The 23,014-nt window shown below is 49.7% G+C and overlaps 1 protein-coding gene across 4 annotated transcripts in view; it reads right to left on the bottom strand.

The window, feature by feature from the left end:
• Window positions 1-23,014, bottom strand: part of PIK3CD (phosphatidylinositol-4,5-bisphosphate 3-kinase catalytic subunit delta) — a 59,657-nt gene that overhangs the window by 23,730 nt on the left and 12,913 nt on the right. For 2 of the 4 annotated variants that reach the window (XM_047791662.1, XM_047791659.1), the window contains exon 2: window positions 12,097-12,215. The exons of 1 other annotated variant lie outside the window; for it this stretch is intronic. The gene's annotated coding sequence lies outside the window, so the exon portion shown is untranslated. Of the gene's footprint in view, window positions 1-12,096; window positions 12,216-14,060; window positions 14,242-23,014 lie in introns of those variants that run through there. One more of the 4 variants, XM_047791660.1, reaches the window with a different exon arrangement.

Genomic DNA, 23,014 nt, shown 5'->3' with positions numbered 1-23,014 from the left:
GGATCCAAGACCAGCAGCTGGGGCCACATGGCGCAGGGGCCACACAGACCCTTCTGCATCATGCTGATCAAAGCAGAGTTTTTTGGAGTTTTTTTTTTTTTTTTTTTTTTAAGGGCTGCACCTGCGGCATATGGAGGTTCCCAGACTAGAAGCTGAATTGGAGCTACAGCTGCCAGCTTACACCACAGCCACAGCCACACAGGATCCAAGCTGCGTCTGCGACCTACAACACAGCTCATGGCAACGCTGGATCCTTAACCCACTGAGGGAGGCCAGGGATCGAACCTGCGACCTCAGAGATACTAGTCAGGTTCATTTCCACTGAGCCATGATGGGAACTCCCTCAAAGCAGAGCCTTTATTGGCCCTTGTTTGTTGGCTACAGCAAGCAGTGGCTTGATGTGGGATCTCAGTTCCCAGACCACCGGACTGCAGTGGTGAAAGCACCGCGTCCTCACCTCTAAGCTGCCGGGGAACTCTCTCACATTGGGCCTCTGGACCGGGGTTTATTCTCAGGACTTCTCAGCCTCAAGGAGTCCTCCTCATCAGGTGTTGTCTCCCAGCCACTCTCCCACGGGGAAGGAAACGGCACTTTGCTGTCGTCCAACTTAAGCAGAAAGTGAGAGCGAGGGAGCCTCTCAGAAACCGAGCGGAAGATGCTTTACCCGGAGGACCTGCCTCCAGGGGCATCTCCTGCAGGTTCACCTCAAAGGAGCTTTCCAGAAACCACCACCCTTTGCTGGCTGTCAGATCCTTCAACCAGCACGTCCTCCCAGAGACCCTCGAGAAAAAGAACGTGGGGCCCCTCCTCCGCCCAGAAGGCTGAGGGTCTCAAGTCCTATCATTCATTCACTCACTCACTCACTCATTCAATCAGCAAATATTTATTTGAGCACTCTCTATATGCCCATCAGGGACGGGGACAGGTACCATCCTTGCCCTTAGGAGTTTTTAGTCCACCAGGAAAAGACAAAAAAAAAAGAAAGAAAGAAAAGAAACAATTCAATAAAGAAGATGATTTCAGACAGTCAAGGAGTTGGAATAGGATAAAACAGGGGTTTGCAAGGAGGGTCTCCTTTGGGTGGCAGGTCAGAGAAGGGTCTTCAGGTGACATAATGGAGTGGAGGCCTAAATGATGAGAAGGATCCAGCAAAGACCTATGCAATAAGGTTCTGGGGGCCTGGAACGGTAAGTGCAAAGGCCCTGAGGCAGGAGACCAGGTGATGGGAGTCAAGGGTTAAAGAGGAGATTGGGAGAAACCAGAAGGCTGATCCTGTAGGGCCTCGTAGCCTTGGTGAGGAGCCAGGCTTTGTCACCACCGCAGTGGGAAGTCACTGGAGGGTCTGAGCAGGGGACAGAGGTGGCCTGACTGTATGCTTTGTGAAGAAGCCTGCTTTGGCTGCTGTGGGGAAAACAGAAGGAAGGGAAGCAAGACAGGAGGTGGGAAACCGGTGGGGCCAGGGCCCAGGTCAGGGCTGCAAGGCAGACTAATGAGGGAAGGTGCTGAGCCCCACGGGCCACAAAACACCCCAACCCTCTGCTCCTAACAATCTGGGGATCAGGCATGCCAGCAGCCCAGCCTTGCAGCCTGCATCCGTCACCTTCTTAAACGAATGACCACAGGACAGAAGGGGACCGCATGGCCCAGGGCCCCCAACAGGTACAGTTTTAGGACAGATGTGCCGGTCTTCCAAATGACAAAGGGGCTTTTTTTTTTTCTTTCTTTCTTCTTCTTGTCCAGGCAAGTAGGACATGCTGAAGACCATGCCCAGGACAAGGAAGGAAGGGCTGTCGGACACCCCAGCTCCCGCCATGAGAAAAAGGGGTTGGAGGGGGAAGGAGGAGACTGGATGAAACAACAAAGTAAGGGGACATCATGCAGAAGGCCTGGTGTCTGCCTGGAAGGTGAGTTGGGGACACGAACGGCCCGACTCCCTGGTTTCTGTGTCTACACCCGTGTCTGCTTCTCTCATTTCTTTTTCTTCTTCTTTTTTTCTTTTTAAACTCGCTCCCATTTTAAGTGTGTTTCCTTTGAGTCCACACTGTTCAACAGGACATAACTTTTTTTTTCTTTCTTTCATTCCTTTTTGTCTTTTTTCCTTTTCTAGGGCCACACCTGCGGCATATGGAGGTTCCCAGGCTAGGGGCTGATTCAGAGCTGTTGCTGCCGTCCTACACCACAGCAACGCCAGATCCAAGCCACCTCTGGGATCTACACCACAGCTCAAGGCAACGCTGGATCTTTAACCCACCAAGCGAGGCCAGGGATCGAACCCGAAACCTCATGATTCCTAGTCAGATTCAGGCATCCAACCCGCATCCTCACAGACACTGAGAACACACTGAGCCACAATGGGAACTCCAATAGGACAGTATCTTCTAATTTGAATATTTAAAAAGGAAAAAAATCCTCAGGGGGATATCCAAGACAGACACCAAAGGAGAGGTGTGGGTCTTTGGAAATTCTGTTCTGTATGAAAAAAAAAAAAAAAAAAAGGGAGTTCCCGTAGCGGCGCAGTGGTTAATGAATCCGACTAGGAACCATGAGGTTGCGGGTTCGGTCCCTGCCCTTGCTCAGTGGGTTAACGATCCGGCGTTGCCGTGAGCTGTGGTGTAGGTTGTAGACGCGGCTTGGATCCCGCGTTGCTGTGGCTCTGGCGTAGGCCAGCGGCTACAGCTCTGATTCGACGCCTAGCCTGGGAACCTCCATATGCCATGGGAGCAGCCCAAGAAAAAGCAAAAAGACAAAAAAAGAAAGAGACTTCTGCCTCCTGCTGCTGCCATCAGAAACAAATGAGCCAACTACCCTGCTACAGAATTGACCCCAATGATCTCCGGTGATGCTCAGGGCATGGCCCATCCTGGGAACCTTGAGCCTGCACCCAAGCAGAATCTCCCAACACTGCACAGCAAAATCAAGAGAAAGATCCATGGTTTCAGATCCGGTGATTTGGGGGATTTGGGAACTTGTCCTAAGGAAGCAATTCAAAAGTGAAAAAAAAAAAAGCAAAGCTATATGCACAAAGATACTCATTGTGACGTTGTTTGTGAAAGTTGTAAATCAAAAATAATGAAAGAGGCGCTCCCATCGTGGCTTAGCAGTTAACGAACCCGACTAGCATCCTAGAGGATGCGGGTTCAATCCCTGGCCTTGCTCAGTGGGTTAAGGATCCAGAGTTGCCATGGGCTGTGATGTAGATCGAAGATGCGGCTTGGATCCCGAGTTGCTGTGGCTCTGGCATAGGCAGGTGGCTATAGCTCCGGTTGGACCCCTAGCCAGGGAACCTCCATATCCCGTGGGTGCAGCCCTAGAAAGACAAATAATAATAATAATAAAAGAAATGTCTGAGTGGATGATCATAGAAACGACAAGAGTGAATATAATCATTATGACAATTCATAATGCAAATAATCCCATTAAATGAAACCAATAATGGCCCATACATTTATCCTGGCAACATGTTTACAGGGAAAACATTTCAAAAAGACAAAGAAAATAAACAGAAATTGAAGAAACATTGTAAATCAACTATACATTAAAAAATCTTGCATTAAAAAAAAGAGAAAATAAAAACAGCTGAATGTCACAATACTTTTATATTTTAATATCTCTGAAAGTTATGGAAGCACACAATTTTAAAAATTAAAACTAGGAATTCCTGTCATGGCTCAGTGGTAACGAACCCAACTAGGATCCACGAGGATGCAGGTTCAATCCCTGGCCTCACTCAGTGGGTTAAGGATCCGGTGTTGCTGTGAGCTGTGGTGTAGGTCGCAGACATGGCTTGGATCTGGCCTGGCTGTGGCTGTGGTGTAGGCCGACAGCTGCAGCTCTGATTCGACCCCTAGCCTAGGAACCTTCATGTGCTGCACCTGGGGCCCTAAAGAAACATAAATAAATTAATTAAAACTCACATGTTTGCAGTCTGCAATAATGCCATTCGCAGCAACACAGATGCAACTAGAGATTCTCATACTAAGTGAAGTAAGTCAGAAAGAGAAAGACAAATACCCTATGATATCACTTCTATGTGGAATTTAAAATATGGCACAAATGACCTTATCTGCAAAACAGAAACAGACTCACAGTCATGGAGAGCAGACGTGTAGTTGCCAAGGGGGAGGGGGTAGGGAGTGAGATGGGCTGGGAGTTTGGGGTTAGATGCCAGCTATTACGTTTAGAATGGACGGACAACAAGGCCCTCCTGCATAGCACAGGGAACTCTATCAATCTCCTGGGATACAAATGTGTAACTGAGTCACTTTGCTGGACAGCAGAAACTGCCACAATGGCCAATCAACTATACTGTAATAAAATTTTTTAATTAAAAATGCTTTAAAAAATAAAATAAACAAACAAAAATTAATTAAAAATGCTTGTAGCAAAAAATTAGCAGTCCCCTGACCTACATATCCAAACATACCACCCCCAGTTTCAGTTGGTTTTTTTGGGTATTTATCTCTACATTTCTTTTTTCTTTTTTTTGGCTGCACCTGTGGCATGTGGAAATTCCCAGGCCAGGAATCAAACCCACAACAGTAACCAGAGTCTCAGCAGTAACCAGAGCCACAGCCGTGACAACAGCAGATCTTTAACCCATTGAACCACCAGGAAACTCCTGCATTTCTTAATAATGGATTTAGATGGAGATATATATATATATATATATTTTTTTTTTTAGGGCTACACCTGGGGCATATGAAAGTTCCTGGGCTAGGCATCAAATCAGAGTTTCAGCTGCTGGCCTACACCACAGCCACAACAATGCCAGATCCTAGCTGCATCAGCGACCTATCCTGCAGCTCATAGCAATCCCAGATCCTTAACCCACTGAGCGAGGCCAGGGATAAAACCCGAGTCCCCATGGATACTAGCTGAGTTCTTTTTTCCGTTTCTTGGGCTGCTCCCTCGGCATGTGGAGGTTCCCAGGCTAGGGGTCTAATCAGAGCTGTAGCCACCGGCCTACACCAGAGCCACAGCAACGCGGGATCCAAGCTGCGTCTGTGACCTACACCACAGCTTACGGCAACGCCGGATCATTAACCCACTGAGCAAGGGCAGGGATCGAACCTGCAACCTCATGGTTCCTAGTCGGATTCGCTAACCACTGCGCCATGATGGGAGCTCCACTAGCTGAGTTCTTAACCCACTAAGCCACAACAGGAACTCCTAGACTGATATTTCTTGACCTTCAACTCTTTTTTTTTGACCTTCAACTTTTAACTTCTTTCCTTAGGAAATGAATGTGTGCTTTCCTGCGCGCACACGCGCACACACACACACACACAAGCGATGTGATCATTTTTTGTTAGTCATATTTTAGGAGTTCCTACCATGGCACAGTGGGTTAAGAATCCAACTGTAGCAGCTCGGGTCCCTGCAGAGACAAGGGTTTGATCCCCTGCCCTCGCAGTGGGTTAAAGGATCTGGTGTTGCCGCAGCTGCAACTCATTCAATCCCTGGCCCAGGAACTTCATAAGCCTCAGGTGTGGCCATTAAAAAAAAAAAAAAATCACACTTTAGTGCTTCCATCATTGTAACTATGTAAATATTGTTCAAAGATAAGCCACATGCTATCCCATGATTTCTTTCCTTGTTCAACTTTTTGTTACTCCTGTAGTTGATTGTTGCCTTATATTTAATTATCTTTTTTTAATGTATGATATGTAATTCTTCCCTCAACTCTCCAACTATAAACCAAAAAAATCCTTAAAATACAGCAAATATGTCAGATAATCCATCAGATCCATTTTATTTGTAGAGATATTCCTCTAAGGCCCCTGAGCCAACTTGCTCTAAATTGGGCTGGCTGCTCTCTAGAGCAGCTGCACAGCTGTGGTATTGGGACTTTTCACTATCCTCCAAGGAATTTCCTTCCCCTTCTCTCCACCAGTCAGGGTTCTGTATTGCAAGGGACGAAGCTGACTGTCACTGATTTTTTTTTTTCTCCTTTTCTAGGGCCACTCCTGCAGCATATGGAGGTTCCCAGGCTGGGGTCTAATCGGAGCTGTAGCCTCCAGCCTATACCACAGCCACAGCAACTTGGGATCTGAGCTGTGTCTTTGACCTACAGCACAGCTCACGGCAACACTGGATCCTTAACCCACTAACCGAGGCCAAGGATCAAACCTGCAACCTCATGGTTCCTAGACAGATTCGTTAACCACTGAGCCACAATGGGAACTCCCTGACTCTCACTGATTAATCAGGGAAGGAGCTGACAGATTATTTGACACATTTGCTGCATTGCAGGAAGGTTATTAGTCCTGCTGGAGAGTTTGGGGAAGAGTTAGTGATTAGTACACTGAAAACAAAACAGATAAAAATCTGAGGCAACTATTAACTCCAGGGAAAACAAAAAGTTGAACACAAAAAGAAATGTAATTGTCATACATTGTGTGGCCTCTATAATTCAGAATCACGTCTGATGGCAAAACTGTTGGTATTGCCACTGAGTACTGGGTGCTACTTTGTAACCCTGCCACTTCTGGGCCAAGAACTCAAACTTGCAGCCCATCTCTGCTGGCACCAGAAATGACAGCTGTCACATGCTTCATCCCTCTCTTCTCTGCCGGAATATAGCATAGGTACATCTCATCAATGGAGCCTACATCACAGGTCCTGGCTGCAGGGGAGGCTTGGAGGAGGGTACTTTTCAGGTCCCATGGTGGAGTGGGTGCTTTTTTTCTCTCCCCACTCCCAAGACTCAAAGTAAGACAACAGCTGGAGTTCCCATCATGGTGCAGTGGTTAACAAATCTGACTAGGAATCATGAGGTTGCAGGTTCGATCCCTGCCCTTGCTCAGTGGGTTAAGGATCCGGCGTTGCCGTGAGCTGTGCTGTAGGTCACAGACATGGCTTGGACCCCACATTGTTGTGGCTGTGGTGTAGGCCAGAGGCTACAGCTCCTATTAGACTCGTAGCCTGGGAACCTCCATATGCCGTGGAAGTGGCCCTAGAAAAGACCAAAAAAAAAAAAGAAAGTAACACAACAGCTGAAACACAGAAAGACAATTGCACAGGGTACCACTGGTTCCTCTTTGCTGGTTTACCCTTTCACCTTAGTGGCGCCCATCCTCCAGTAGCTTTCTTGAAAAGAGACACAAGGGTTCGGAGCTCCCGTCGTGGCTCAGTGGTTAACGAATCTGACTAAGAACTAGTGCAAGGGAGAGAAATGGAGAAGGGAAAGTTACTAAAGAAACTCTAGTTGTAGTGCAGTGGAATGAATCCGACTAGTATCCATGAGGACGTAGGTTCCATCCCTGGCCTGGCTTCATGGGTTAAGGATCCGGCATTGCCATGAGCTGTGGTGTAGGTTGCAGACACAGCTCAGATCCCACATTGCTGTGGCTGTGGTATAGGCCGGCGGCTACAGCTCTGATTCGCCCCCTAGCCTGAGAACATCCATGTGCCTTGGGAGCAGCTCTAGAAAAAGACAAAAAGACCGGGGGGAAAAAAAAAGAAAAAGAAAAGGGATATGGGGTGGGGGTGGGGTTGAAGATTCACAGTCTGAAAAAAATGTGTTCAGTCTATTCTTTTGCTTGAATGACGATTACAGAATTCTGGGTTGGGAATTAATTTCCCCTGGACATTTAAAAGAGTTGCTCCATTGTCCTGTGGCTTCTGGTGTTGCTTTTGCAAAGGCCAGTGCCACTCTGTTCTCTGATCTTCTCTGCGCAGTCGGGATTCCCTGTGCTGGCTTTTAGTAACTTCTCTCTGGAGTTTTCAAAGTTCACAATGATGTCCCATAGAACACCTTTTACTTTGACACAGTGTATCTTTTATTATTCATTAGGCGAGTAGGACACAGAGACTCTTTTTTTTGTTTTTGTTTTTTTTGCTGAGCCTACAGCACATGGAAATTCCCAGGCCAGGGGTCGAATCAGAGCTGCACCTGCCAACCTACACCACAACCACAGCAACACCGGATCCTTAACCCCCTGAGCGAGGCCAGGGATTGAACCTGCGTCCTCATGGGTACTAGTCGAATTCGTTTCTACTACACTACAACGGGAACTCCCCTAGAGTTTCTTTAATAACTTTCCCTTCTCCATTTCTCTCCCTCGTGCTCCTATGAGATGGATACTGGGTCTCCCACACTAATATTCTTATCTTTTCTTTCTCATTTTCCATCTCTCAAGTCTTTTTGTCCTACTTTCTAGAAATTCTTTATTCAATCTTCCAACTCTATTCTATTGAAAGTTTTTTTTTTGGCTGAGCCCAGGGCATGTGGAAGTTCCAGGCCAGGGTTTTAACTTGTGCCGCAGCAGCGATCCAAGCTGCTGCAGTGACAATGCCAGGTCCTTAACCCACTGCACCACAAGGAAACTCCTGAAAGTTTTAGTCATGCTATTTTAGTTTTAATAACCAAGGGCTTATTGCTGTTTCATTAATACACTTTTTAAAAAAGCAACCATGCTTATGCTTCTGAGCCCCCTTTTTTCTATTTGTTTGGGTCTCTGTGTTTCATGCTAAAAGACTCATTCAATGTGTGATGATCCATGGCTGCCCATTCAAATTGGAGAGAAGCACTGAAAGCTCTTTGTGCAAGGCTAGTTGCTTGGTAGGTGTCGCTGTAAAGTGACAAAGTCGCATTTTTCATGTGAGGTCAGTTTCCTCAGAGAGTTCTTTAATGCCCTGCCGGAGGATGGGTAGAAGCCAGGCTGCCATGTTCTGGGAGCCAACTAGGACAGGGTCTCTATATATGAATGCACATATATAAGTATACACACTTTCCCTGAATCCTTCCGTTCTCAATACAGTGCCTCCTCTGCCCTGGGCTGCTCTGGCTGCATCCTCTGCTGGAGGGGGTTGGGGGGAGCCACCTGGCTATGCAGGCTGAGAAAGGGGTCTGTGGCTCCAACACCCACTTCCAACCTATCTTCCTGCTTCCAGCCACCATCCCCATATGCCATCACAGGGACACTCTGTAGCCCTTCTTTGGATCATGTGTACACATCAGCTCACTTCCCTCACAGCCATGACATTCATCACTCTAAGCTTTGCTCCTCTTTCATTCGCCTGCTTCCCATCTTTCCCAAAGTCTCACATCCCTCCTCTTCGATCACCTACTTTTCCGTTTCCTAAAGGATTTATATCTTCCTAGTCCTTTACTCTCATTTTAGCAGGGTTTTGAAACAGAGCAGAGATATGCATTCAGTTATGTTTATGTGGAAGTTCATGATAATATTTAACAGTAAATAGAGTTCCCTGGTGGTGCAGCAGTTAAGGATCTGACATTGTCACTGCAGCAGCTCGGGTCACTGCTGTGGCATGGGTTTGACCCCTGGCCCAGGAACTTCTACCTGCTATGGGTGTGGCCCAAAAAATTAACAATGAATAAAAATCAAGTCTCCAAAGATACACACAGAAGACTCTCTAGGGAATGGGGGGAGAATACTCTAATAAGGAAACAGTGGTTCTTTTGGAGGAGGTAGGATTATAGAAGAGATATGCTTGCAAGGTGGGGTTTGTTTTGTTTTTTTTTTTTTTTTTTTGTATTTTGTAAATTTTCAACAGTAAGTAGGTATCCTTTACAAGTAAAAAAGTACGAGAGTTTGGAGTTCCCATCATGGCGCAGTGGTTAACGAATCCGACTAGGAACCATGAGGTTGCGGGTTCGATCCCTGCCCTTGCTCAGTGGGTTAAGGATCCAGCGTTGCCATGAGCTGTGGTGTAGGTTACAGATGCTGCTCGGATCCCGCGTTGCTGTGGCTCTGGTGTAGGCCGGTGGCTACAGCTCTGATTAGACCCCTAGCCTGGGAACCTCCACATGTCGCAGGGGCGGCCCTAGAAAAGGCAAAAAGACTGAAAAAAAAAAGTATGACAGTTAAAAATCATTATTAAAAGGCATCTTCTGAAACACAACTCAAGATATGCACACAGATAACAAATGCTGGGTGTGGAGAAGAGGGAAGTCTCCTATGTTGTTGGTGGGAGTGTAAGTTGTAGCCACTATAAGAAACCGTACAGAGGTTCCTCAAAAAACTAAAAATAGAACTACCATATGACCCAGATGCCCTGGGCATTTATCTGGACAAAACTATGATTCAAAAAGGTACATGCACCCCTGTATTCATATCAGCACAACTGACAATAGGCAAGACATGCAAACAACCTAAAAGTCCATTGACAGATGAATGGATACAGAAGATATGGTATGTATACACACACACACACACACACACACACACCCCACACACAATGGAATACAACTCAGCCATAAAAAAGAATAATATAATGCCATTTGCAGCAACATGGATGGACCCAGAGATTCTCATACTGAGCGAAGTAAGTCTTGACAGAAAAAGAAAATACCACTAGAAAGCCACTTACTGGTGGAATCTAAAATACGCCGCAAAGGAACTTATCTATGAAAGAGACTCACATGGAGAATAGACTTATGTTTGCCAAGGGGGATGGACTGGGGAAGGAAGTGGAGCAGGCGTTTGGTGTTAGCAGACGCCAAGTGTATACATATACTGTAGAGCCCTGGGAACTATACTCAATAGCCTGTGATAAACCATAATGGAAAAGAACGTAGGAGCTCCCTGGTGGCCCAACAGTCTAAAGGTCTGGTGTTGTCACCGCTGTGGCTCAGGTCACTGCTGTGGCATAGAGTCAATCCTTAGCCCAGGAACTTCCGAATGCCATAGGCGTGGCCAAAAAAAGAGAGAGACTGTATAAAAGAATGTATATATGTGTAACTGAATCACTCTGCCGTACACGAGAAATTAACACAACACTGTAAGTCAACTGTACTTCAATTAAAAAAAAAAAAAAGAGCATAAACAGGTATGTAGAAGAAACTCTAATCCCCCAAAGCAGGTCTACATAATCCATGGTTTTTGCCTATGTTCCAGGGTTTTCTGGGGTTCCACAGAAGTACCCCAAAGCCTTGAGAAGGTGTCAGGAGTGGGACAGGGGGCTGAGTGGAAGTTCCAGTCCAGTCTCACTTATACCACAGTGGCACTCTTTCAGTTGGCCTTAGAGGTTAAAATTCTGCTTACTACTTTGACATTTTTTTTTTTTTTTGGGCCATACCTGCAGCACATGGAAACTCCTGGTCCAGGGATCGAATCCGAACTGCAGCTGTGACCTATGCTACAGCTGCAGCAACACCAGGTCTTTAACCCAATGTGCCAGGCTGGGGATGGAACCCACACCTGTGCAGCCACCGCCGCTGCAGAGACAACGCCGTATATCCATAACCCACTGTGGCACAATGGGAACTCCAATATTTTGATCTTTTTACAGAGATCCAAACTAACAAAAAGTTTGAAAGTACCAGTGAAGATCTAGAAAAAATGAGGTTGGGGGTAGTGGGGAAGCTCTAACTCTGAGCCCCACTGGAACCATCAACAATGAGAGTAGATGCTCCAGCATCTGTATAAGGAGGACAAGGCTGTGCATCCACAGAATACAGGTGAACCTCACGGCTCACTAACGGAGCTGCTGGCCTACCAACCTGGGAGTGTGCTCGCCATCCCCAGTTACTGCCAAACACCAAAGGGGGGTATTTTGCCAACGTCAGCCTCTGGCCTCAGTTTCCTCATTTGCACAATGCAAGGACTACATTCATCATCCAAGCTAATGTCCTAGAAGTTCCAAGGAGCAGCCTCTTACTGATACAGTGACTGCCAACTCTCCAGAGAAACAATGTCCCTAAGGACTCCTTGAGAAGTAATATCGAGTTATGAAACTCCAATCCATTTCCTTTGGAAGAATATTTTAATTTTTCTCTCGCCAAAGAGGCCAGCCCAACTCTACCATGAATGGACCAAGTCAAATACCAAATGGTGCAGCTTAACAATGGGCTCCAGGGCTCCTTGGAGCAAAGCCATCCCTTCTTTCCCATCCTTCCCAGGCAGCAGCATCCTTCTCTTGGGAGGCTGGCCCGGATCTAGTTCACATCCCCCTCCATCAGCTCCCAGAACAAATGTGGGTCACTGTCTTCCTTTTAGCATTCCAGTCCTACAGAGATGTTCTCCTTTGGCTAGATAGTTACGGAGGAGGGATTCCATTCAAATTCCTAGCCTATCTAAAAAATAACATCTCTTCTTCCCCCTCCCCACTTGTTTCCTTTGCCCAACCTACCTCTCTGGAATGGTCCAAGAAAGACCAACAGCAAAGGGCCCTCTGCCTGGTAGGTGAAAGATGCTTTGGAACCGACGAGTGTCATTCCGCCCTTGCCTGACTCTGAGCTCCTTATCTGTCTGAAAACAAAAAGAAAGAAAGAAAGAGGGGGAAAGAAGGAAAGAAAGAAGGAGGGAAGGAAGGAAGGATGGGAGGGAGGAAGGAAGAAAGAAAGAAAGGGAATCATTAAAAAGAGAAAGCCTCAGAAAAGTTCTGTGCATTCTCTTACAGGACTTTAGCTCAAAAGCAACTATTTGACTGAGGCTCTCTTTTTGCAAACCAGTCACATCGTGCTTGACGGGCCTTTTTCTCCATCTGTGTCAACGCCACCCCCAGCTCCCTTTGGTGGTACTGAAACAAACCACAGGAGCATTGCCAGTGCCCGAAGTGGGAATTTATATACATACAGATGACTCAGATCGTTTTTAGAGTTGTTTGTTGGTTTTGTTTGGTTTTTGAAAGCAAAGCAAGTGATCTGAGCCAAGCCTACGTTGGAGTCCCATTCAATGGCTGCAAAAAGCAGGTCTGTGAACTCGAGTTCCCCATTCAAGACCCAAATCGCATCATAAAGGGAGATGCATCCCTGCTTGCTAGAGATGAGAAGGAAGGATGTGTGGGGAGGGGTCCACCCACTCACTGCATCTGTGGTGCTTCTCTCCCCACTGTGGGCAGCTCCTGGAAATAATCTGACCCCAGAGAGAGAAAGACACCTGAGTTCCGGAAGCCCAGGCGCCTGGGTTCCAGCAGCAGGACCCAACCTACCCCCTAACTACCTGCCCATCAAGAGACTCCCATCTGGATCCCCCCAGGCTCCTGAAAAGCAGGAAACTTAAACCACTGGCTTCTCCATGAGTGAAAAAGCAGTTCTAGGAAAACATTGGAAAAGGTGCCATTCTAAGAACACATTTCCCAAGGTTCAAGCTGGAAGGCTCGTGGTCAGCCCAATCCCTGGAATGATACTCTGTGGAGGACCCTGCTCCAGGAGCCCAGGAACACGGGCTTGGTGGTCCCTCCACTCAGCATCCAGGGAAGAATGACAAGGACTTCCCAAGGCAATGCCGGCAGAGACGTGGGAGATCAGCAGCAAGAGTTAAGAAAGAAATAACTTCCATTGCTGACCAACAGAGTTTATCAACAAGAGGACAAAAAAACACCAGCTCAGTCACAGGGAAATGAGACGCTATCATAGAGGAAGCACTTTCAAAACGAGGAAAGACAAAGCAGAAAGCATGATGGAGCTGAGGGAATGAACAGTTAGAAAAGGCAAGGAAGGAATTCGTCCCTGGGAATTCAGGTCAGGAAATAGGGAGCCGGGACGGAATGCACAAGAGGGCGGCCAGGGAGGAGACTCTTCCCGGGAGGAAGATGCGTCTTCTGCTCTGGCCCTCATGCTGGCCGGGACCTCAGGAGCTGAGTCTGCCGCCCTCTAGCCTTCTGGGTTCAAGGGCAAAGCTTTGGGAGCCAACGCTAGGAAGAGCCGGAGCTCAGGATGCTCTGTCCCGAAATCGGGGGCAGGGGGAGGGGAGGGCGCGCAAGGCAACTGCTCGGTCCCTGACAAGTAAACAGCTTGCCCTGAACAGGCGCGCGTCCTCTGCCGGAGCCCGGCTGAGAGCCGTGCTCTCTTCCATCAAGGGCGGTGGCGGGACACCCCGGATTCCCAGCCCCCCCGCAACCATAAAGGAGATGCAATATGATCAGAAAACAAGGAGAGTATAAATCAGCCCACATCGGAGACCACAACGCGAGAGCAGCCCGCCGCCTTGGCCTCCCCATAGGGGTCCGGTCCGCCCAGGGAACGCGTCTGCCTCCCCCAGCCCCCACGCCCTGGACCCTGGATCGCCCCAGGCGGACAAAGCCCGGAGCCGGGTAGGGCGTGGGCGGGGGCACTGGGACCCCGCAGACGCCCGCACAGGTGGGCTCCGTACCGGGTGTCGGTGCCGGGGGCGGGGCCCGGTCTCCCTGGAGACGGTTGCCCAGGGGACGCGGCAGGAGGGCCCCGGAGCAACTGGAGGGCGCGAGCCTCCTGGCGGCGACGCGGCGCCCGCGGGGGCCTGAGGGCAGGCCCGCGGCTGGGAGCCGGTGAACGGGGCATCAGCGGAGGGGCGCGGCCCTGGGCGGGGCCCGGACAACGGCCCGGCGCGGGCAGGGCCAGGGGGCGGGGCTTCCCCGGGGCTGGGGCGGAGCCAGCCGCAGCGCGGGCACCGTCGGCAAATTCTCATAGCCCCATCCAGGCGAAGCTCTGGAGAACAGGCGACCACTCTGTGCTTCGCGAACGCCGCGGCAAATCCTCCGCGATCCCCGCTCCTCCTGGCTGGCCAGTGGGGTTTGCGCCCGGAACCCGGAGACCCGGGCTACCTCGGGACGCCGGGCCACTTGCACACGCTGCCGCCCCCCCCCCCCGTGCTGCCTCGTAATCAGAGGACAAAAAATGCCATTTGCAAAGTGAGCGAGGGCTGGTCGGCTGCCAAAAGGCTTTCCGTTCCCGGGCTCCCAGGGAATCACCAGAAAGGGCGGGGCACTGGACCAGTGTCACTGGTCGGGAGCCGGGGTCGCCGGGGTAATTGGCCATCCTGGGCTCTGAGGTCAAATTCAGTGTGCGAGCTCTTCCCCTCCTTTTCAACGGAATTCCCCTTACATGCTGGATTTAGAAAATAAACTGGTTAACCCGGGACTTTCACCACACACCTCTTCATTACAATGAATTATGCTTGCTGGCAGAGCGTCTGTGCGGAAGCGCGGTAATCCTCCTGCACTTTGCACAGCTGCTCGTTTTTACCCAGGCAACCCACTGTACGGTGGGTACTGTTTTTCCCTCGGGTTGTAAATAAAGCCGAAACTCGGAAAGCAAGGAACTTACACGTCCGCATCCAATCTCACAGCCTCTCAGCAGCAGAGCTTTGGAACCACTTTGGTTTGGTACCGGATCGTACACTCCTTCCCCTGCAATGTCCCAGGTCCCCTCGAATGTTCTCTCGGGTCCACAGACCAGGACTTCAACCTTTGCCACGTGGAGCGCAAGAGGAGGAGGGGAGTGGGAGGTTTAGAGTGACCCCAGGGTGTCCCACCCGGGTGGAGCAGACCCGGGACGGAAGAAGCGGTGCGAGGAACAGCCCTCGCTGGGCCTCTCTGCCCCGCCCATCTCGGCCTCCATCGGGAGTTCCAGGTGAGGCGTCCAAAAGCGCCTCCCTCCGCCCCAGCGTCGAGGAAGACAGCAAAGAAAAAACTCGTCCAGAGGCCCCCAGGAATCTTGAAGAAGCCCGGGATGCACGGACCAGGCGTCTGGGTCCTGGGAGGTCCCGCGAACCTTTGCGTCTTGGCCCCCAGGACGCTTGTCAGGGCCGGGGATCCGAGCGTCGCAGGGCATCTCAGAGAAGATAAAGGGGGTCCAGGATGGGAGGACCCCCTCCGTATCCCGTCCCCGGATGTCGCACACAGACACACTCACAAAGACAAGCACTCGCAGGCACGTACACGCACACACCCGGCACGGTTATGTAAACTGATACATACAGTGACGCACTGTCACATACTTCCGCACTAGTGCTCTGACAGACTGAATACACACACACACACACACACACACACACACACACACACACTCCTGTATGTAAACACACCATGACACGGACGCTGAGACCACACACTCACACGCACTTGTACGGGTTCACACTGAACCTCATACCTCTACCCACACAGCCCAGGGCTGTGCACTTCGACCAGACACTCTAGAGAAGGCGGAGCCTGGGCCACTGGGTGGGGACCGCCTGCACCCTTCCCAGGGCTCCAACCTCTGGCTTCCTCCACTTCCATCTTCACTCCTAGGCCGGGATGGGGGTGGGGGTCATGGTGGGGTGGTTGTGGGGGGAACAGTACAGCAGAAGCAGAAGACATTCGGCTGGTGGCTCAGACCCAGACTCAGCCTGGGGAAGGGGTGGGTACTGGCGGTGAGGGTGGGGGTGGTGATGGGGCCCACAAGACGGCCCTGGACAGGGTATCCCAGGATGAGAACAAGGTCACAGCTGGACCTTGGGTGAGCAGAAGCTGGGAGGGGTTCTCTGACAGCCATCCTGACTGGGGAGGGGTGGTATCCCTAACAAGCCCAACCAGAAAAGGATAATGACCCCACAGGGTCAGGCCACCGAAGAGATTTTTCCAAGGGTCAGTCCATCGTCACAGGCTGGAGCACCTCTCCCCAGGAGCCCTGTCCTGCAGACTTCCTTTCTCTCCAGCTTGGGTCTGATTGAAAGTCAAACTCAAAGACAGGGTCCCCATCAGCAATGTTCAAACTGGGGTGTTATCTTTCTCTGGAACCAAGAGAAAAACCTGAGATTCTTTGAAATGGCAAAAGCCCCAAAGGCATCCTGTCTGTATCCACAGATATACCGGGGACTGCACGGACAAACTCCAGAAAGATATGTGACGGTATCAGTTGTTTGAGCGAGAATGAAGTGAATTAATATAGACACATGGAAGGTCTAGAACAGTGCCTGGTATGTAAAGTAAATGCTCAAAAGGGTTTGCTCTCACAGATGGCAAACAGACACAAAATGATGCGGTGCCCTGTTCAATGTCACATAACTAGTTAGTGGCAGAGAGGGAAGAAAAATCAAAGTCTCCTGACTTCCTCCTTTCAAGTTCAGGTATATTAAGTCCTTTCTGAAATACGAGTGAGGGTATAAATAAATTAATTTAACAGATAGATGAATTAGTTTCACCACTGTCGAAAAGAATAAATAGGGAAGTGAGATTCCCACTCTTTGACTAGCTATGGCCAAAAGGAGAAAGTCCTCGAGTTCCCGCTGTGTTGCAGTGGGTTAAGGATCTGCTGTTGCCACAGCTGGCACACGTTGCTGCTGGGGCTCTGATTCCATCCCTGGCATGGGAGCTTTCATATGCTGCAGGTGTGGCCAACAAAGAAGGAGAAAAAGAAAGAGAGGGAGCACATTCCTCCTTCTACGTTCCTGAGCCTAAGAAATCACATGAGCCTCTGCTTCCGCCCCCGCCCAGAGCCCTTGTTACACTCAACAGGCTTGTCAGAGGGACGTTTATTTGCTCCGTTAATCACTCCTTCTTCTCCCTCTCCTGACACTTCCAGGTAAGATCACGGTGAGAAAGGTCAGCTTCTCTCAGCTACCCACCGATATCCCAACTCCCCACCTTCCTGGAATTCTGCTTGGCTCTTCCTACTCACGCATGACGTGACCAGGGGTCAGAATACGCCAACCCCAAACATGCCATTTGGACATACCATTATTTTGAATTAAAAGGAGGTGAGAAACAGCCAGGGGAAAAAGGACACTCTGAACCTGAACCCCTAAAAGCGGACACCCATCTCCCTTGTGAGAGGTACTCTCCCTGTACCCGGAGGTTGAAGGCATCCTTACTGCCTGAGACAGGGCATTTGGGGCCACGGAGGTTGTATAAACCATCCTTGCTAACATCTTCACTGTCTTACTACTCCCCTAGCCCCAACCCCTTTGTCTTGTCAAGCCTTCATCAGTTGCTTCTTTGTCTAAAAGGTAGAAAAGCTCCCTGCTCTGGTGACATCTTTGAGTCTCAAATCTTTGGGGGGCTTGCATGCCTGTATGCATGTATTTAAATTTGTTTTTCTCCTGTTAATCTTTTTTTTTTTTTTTGGCTGCACCTGCAGCATACAGAAGTTCTGGGGCCAGGAATCAAACCCACGGCAGGGCAGCAACCCAAGCCACGGCAGTGACAATGCTGGATCTTTAACCCTTTGACCCACCAGGGAACTCCTAATATGTCTTTTTATATAAGGCAGGAGGGGGGGGTGTCTCAGCCAAGAACTTAGAAGGGTAGAAGGAAAATAATTTTCCTTTCCCTGGAGCATTTTTAGGCATGGTCAGGTAAGAAAGTTGAGGAGGGACAAGACCTGAGGCTATAGTCAGAAAAAAAAAATACGATGAGACTAACAACAACCCCCCCCCAAAAAAAAAACAGTTAAATATCTGTCTTAAGTTCTGTTAGGAAAATCAGAAGGACCCTGGAAAGTAATCCTTCTCAAAGTGGGGAGACAATATCCACAGTTATTCACAGAATCCCCCCTCCTTTTTCTGGCTTGATCATTTTACTCTCAAGGCGCAAGGATACAGGAACCTAATTACAGAAGCTTCTGCCTCCTGCTCTCCTGCCATCTTTACATATTTTCATTAATCTTTGAGACGCTCACTCCCTAGTCAACTCAAAAAGTGGCTCATCTGTAGTTAAAAGGGAAAGTTAATTAGAATCTGGAGCTTCTTTCTTTTGCCAATTCCCAAGCATAGACCAAAAAACTCTGCCTTAACTGAGGCTTTTAGAGTTTGTGACCTGGAGGTGGGGATGGGGGCGTGTGGGATTTAAAAAAATGATTAAAAAACAGATTTAAAAAAGGATGCTCGTGTCTGCAAGCCTCATTCTTTCGAGTGTCAACCTCAGAAGCATCGTGGTTGCAAAGAATCTCCCAGCAAAAGGTAAGGAGCACCAGCCCTGGAGTTAGATCTGGATTTGGGTGAGTTTTCTCATTTCTCCACAGCTGTTTCCTCCTCTGTAAAAAGAACAGACAGGAGTTTCTGCTGTGCCGCAGCGGAGGCAAATCTGACTAGTGACCATGAGGTTTCGGGTTCAATCCCTGGCCTCACTCAGTGGGTTGAGGATCCAGTGTTGCCATGAGCTGTGATGTAGGTTGCAGACGTGGCTCGGAAACTTTTGTTGCTGTGGCTGTGGTATAGGCCGGCGGCTACAGCTCCAATTTAACCCCTAGCCTGGGAATTTCCATGTGCCTCGGTGTGGCCCTAAAAAGAAAAAAAAAAAAAAAAAAGAAGAAGAAGAAGAAGATCCAGCCAGCACATACAGCTCCAGCTTGGCCAGTGGCACTAAGGGTCACAGGTAGGGGCTTTGCATCTCGAGTGGAGATGAGGCACCTGGTTATACCCTGCATCCACCAGTTTCCTGGGAGTCTTAGGTCTCCAATTCCAGCATGTGATCCTTGTGGGCGAACAGCATGTCTTAGACTTTTTTATACACTTTAGAGGAGAAAAACTATTCCTCTGTGTGGAAAAGGTCAATTGTGAATTTTCGTTCCGAAAAAAAAAAAATGAGAGGAAGGGGATACATTGGGTGCCTGGAACAACAGGGGGTTGTGTGAGTCCCACGTCAAGGCTTACGCAAGATACCCTGGGGGCTCGAAGAACCCATCTTCTAGAATGTCCTCGTGAAACCTCTAGATGTGTCGGGAAAAGCCACTGAGGGTAAGAAAATTCAAAACTAGGAACTTTTTTAAAGTTGAGCCCCAACTTGAAGAAGGTAAAAAGAATGAATCAGGCAACATTAATCGTATTTACAGAGCTGCAGCTTAAAGATTATTTTGTTAAGACGGGGGCAAGGGGCTTGCCTGAGTCAATCAGACCCACAGCAGTCAGTGCCTAAGAGATACCGAAATGGACAGCAGCAGAGGGAACGGCAGCTCACATTTTCTGGCCGGTCCAACATGGCTATCCTCATGCTAAAGGCTTTTATGTTTATCATGAAGATTTAAAACATGGCGGCCAGGGAGTTCCCGGCGTGGCGCAGTGGTTAACGAATCCGACTAGGAACCATGAGGTTGCGGGTTCAGTCCCTGGCCTTGCTCAGTGGGTTAACGATCCGGCGTTGCCGTGAGCTGTGGTGTAGGTTGCAGACACGGCTCGGATCCTGCGTTGCTGTGGCTCTGGCGTAGGCCGGTGGCTACAGCTCCGATTGGACCCCTAGCCTGGGAACCTCCATATGCCGCAGGGGCAGCCCAAGAAATAGCAAAAAGACAAAAAAAATAAAAATAAAAAATAAAAAAAAAACATGGCGGCCAACTTGCACAGGGAGGAGGCGTCTATGTCTCCTCCCCTTAAATCTAGGTGGGCTTGTGACTTCCTTGACCAAGAGAGTAGAGCGGGAGTGATGATAAGGGACTTGAGAGTTGAGGTCATAAAAGGTCATACTGCTCCCATCTGGCTTTGGAACTTGGAGCTCTGAGCATCAGGAGCTCTGAGATCAGAAAGCATCTGTGACTACTCAGAACCGCCATGCTGGGAGGAAGCCCAAGCCAGAAACACAAGCCACTGCAGGCACTCAGGTTGACAGTCCCATCTGAGCCCAGCCTTTGAGTCTTCCTGCCCAGGCAAGCAGACAAATGAAGAAACCTCCAGGCGATTCCAACCCCCCCAACTCTGATGGTCAAGTAAGCAGCTCGATGGGGGCCCCCATCCCCGGAGCAGAGAACACGCTAAGGGCTCAGAGAGGCTAGCCAATGCCTTGGGAGCCATGGTGTGGGGTACTCAATGCCAGCACCCCCACACAGTGAAAAGGGGTCTGTGGGCTAATCTTACAGGGTCTCGAGCCACCTGGAGCCCAACATGTGGGGCCTGGACACGGCCCTAACGTCCCCTCCCCAACAGAGCATTCCACCTGCCCATGACCTACTGCTCTCCTGGATTTGATTTCCCACCTGTCCGAGCCAAGGCCCTTCACGCAGAAGGGGGGCCACAAAAGCCACAGGCTGCCACTGCCCAATGGATTGGCGGCCTCTGCGAATGAGCCGATCTTACAGTCCCCCTGGAGCAGTGAATTCAGGGCAAAGAAACGGACTTCAATGGCCCAGAGTACACTTGCACATTGTATGAAAGAGGCAGCCAAGAGCGGAAATAGAAACAGCTTCAAAGCAGACTTGGAACCTGTGGTTGGACAAGGGTGTCTCATGTGGGCCTCGGGGGCTCGGACTCGTCCATCCTTCTCCAGCCTTTTGAGCTTGGTTTCGGGAGTCGGAACCTCCCAATGCGGAGAAGCCGGAGGTTGGACCCAAAGAGCTCTCGGTGCACCCTCCCAGAGCTTAGGATGAACCTGGAAGCACCCAAGAGCCCAAAGAAAGTATATGCTAAAATGCGGGAGCCTTTTTCTGGGGGGAAGGTCTGTTATTTTTCAGCGGATTTTCAAAAGGATTGAAAATCTGAAAATGGTGAGAAAGCATCGAATGGTAGAATCTAGGGCAGGTGGACGGCCTTGCTTTTCCCTTTGGCAGATCTGTATTTTGCACAAATTTCATAGCTAGCTTCTATTGATTCTATACAATTGAGTACATATAGTATGTAGACATACACTCATAAAACATATAGCACATGTATTAAAAACACATGCATGCCTGGAGTTCCCCAGTGGCTCAGTGGGTTCGAGATCTGGCGAGATCTGGCATTGTCACTGCTGTGATGTGGGTTCAGTCCCTGGCCCGGGAACTTTCGCATGCCATGTGCACAGCCAAAACAAAACAGAACATGTGTGCGCAAAATCTAGGAAAATCACAACCGATGAGGCCCGGAAGATGTGGGCTACCCTCATCTCGAGACCCCCAAATAATATCTTTTAAAACTGCAAACTCTACTTCCTCTCTTCTGTCCTGACCAGCCCCCAAATCACTTACACAACACACACACACACACACACACACACGCGCACACACACGCACACGCACAATGGAGATGCGTCCCCCTCACAAAGCTCTGAGCTCCTTGGCAGTCTACTCCATTCTTCTGGGTACCCCCTGCTCAGGCTCAGCCCCCAGGCTCCTTCCCCACCTGGCCAGGGGCTTTCACAGCCACATTCTCTCCTGCTGTCAAGAAAGCCCAGCCGGGCAGATAACCTATAACCCTGGGGGACAAGGCCATCATTAAGTCTGTCCTTGGCAGGTGTCCCATGCCTCCTCCTTCCACACCAGGTCTCCAGGCTGCCTCTGCTCTGGGAGCCTCCAGGATAAGTTTAGAACCACCGCCTCTTCTTCCGCTAGGAGGCCCGCCTTTGGGGCTACGGCAAGAACCACCGTCACCAAGCACCTGCCATGAACTTGCACCTTTTAGGTGCCTCATGTCCATGTTCACGTGTAATCATCCCAACAAGCCCCTAAGGCAGGCCCCCTGCTTCACAGAGGAGGAGAGCGAGGCTCAAGGAGGTTACAGCTGCACAGCCAGCAATGACAGAGGCAGAGGGGAACCCAGGTTGACTCCCAAGACTGCTTTTACCACTGTACACACTGCCTCTCCTGGGTCAGTGCAAAGGAACCAGGTCTGGGCCACTGGCCAAGAAGACACTTGAGTCCTATTGCCCTGACGGTGTCACCCATTAGCTTGAGGACATTTAGGTGGACTTCCCGCAAAAGGTTCAAGAGTTGGGCAAGAAGGCAATTGAGAATTCACAGAGCCCAGGCCCTGCTTCCTCTGGACAGAGGGGGAGAATGGGCACCGCCTGGGCAGCCTGGGGCTGGACTGGGTACAAGTAGCTGCACCTTCCTGGCACTTCGCTCTGTAGAGGAAAGGAATCCAGGAAGCCAATTCCAAGAGACAAAGGACTAGCAAAAACAGAAAGGCTGCCCAGACCCCAGTTAAGTCCTGGAGACAGAGGAGACAGGTGAGAATGGGGTAGGGAAGCCCCCCCCCCCGCCCCCCGCATAGCCAAGGGATTCCCAGAGGCCTCGACCTCCTCCCACCTGGGATCCAGATCCTCTGCCCCAACTCCATGCTTCCTCCTGGGAAACAAGTGGCCACGTTTAGAGACAGCACAGGACGGGGATCAGGGATGGACTCTGACACTTCCTAGCTGGTAATTCCCAGGTAAATTACTAAACCTTTCTGTGCCTCAGTTCCCACTTTTGGAAAATAGAGATCACACTAGTGCTTAAAAGAGTAAATCAGTGTCAGTGCTCAAAAGAATGAATTAGTATTCTTTTTTTTTTGTCTTTTTAGCGCCGCACCCGAGGCATATGAAGATTCTCCAGGCTAGGGGTCTAATCAGAGCTGTAGCTGCTGACCTACACCACAGCCACAGCCACGCCAGATCCGAGCCGCATCTGCGACCTTCACCACCA

Source organism: Phacochoerus africanus, chromosome 8 (genome assembly GCF_016906955.1).
Source record: "Phacochoerus africanus isolate WHEZ1 chromosome 8, ROS_Pafr_v1, whole genome shotgun sequence".
In the NCBI taxonomy this organism is placed as follows: domain Eukaryota; kingdom Metazoa; phylum Chordata; class Mammalia; order Artiodactyla; family Suidae; genus Phacochoerus; species Phacochoerus africanus.
The sequence above is the reverse complement of the archived record's forward strand: the minus strand, read 5'-3'. Positions and strand labels throughout refer to the sequence as shown.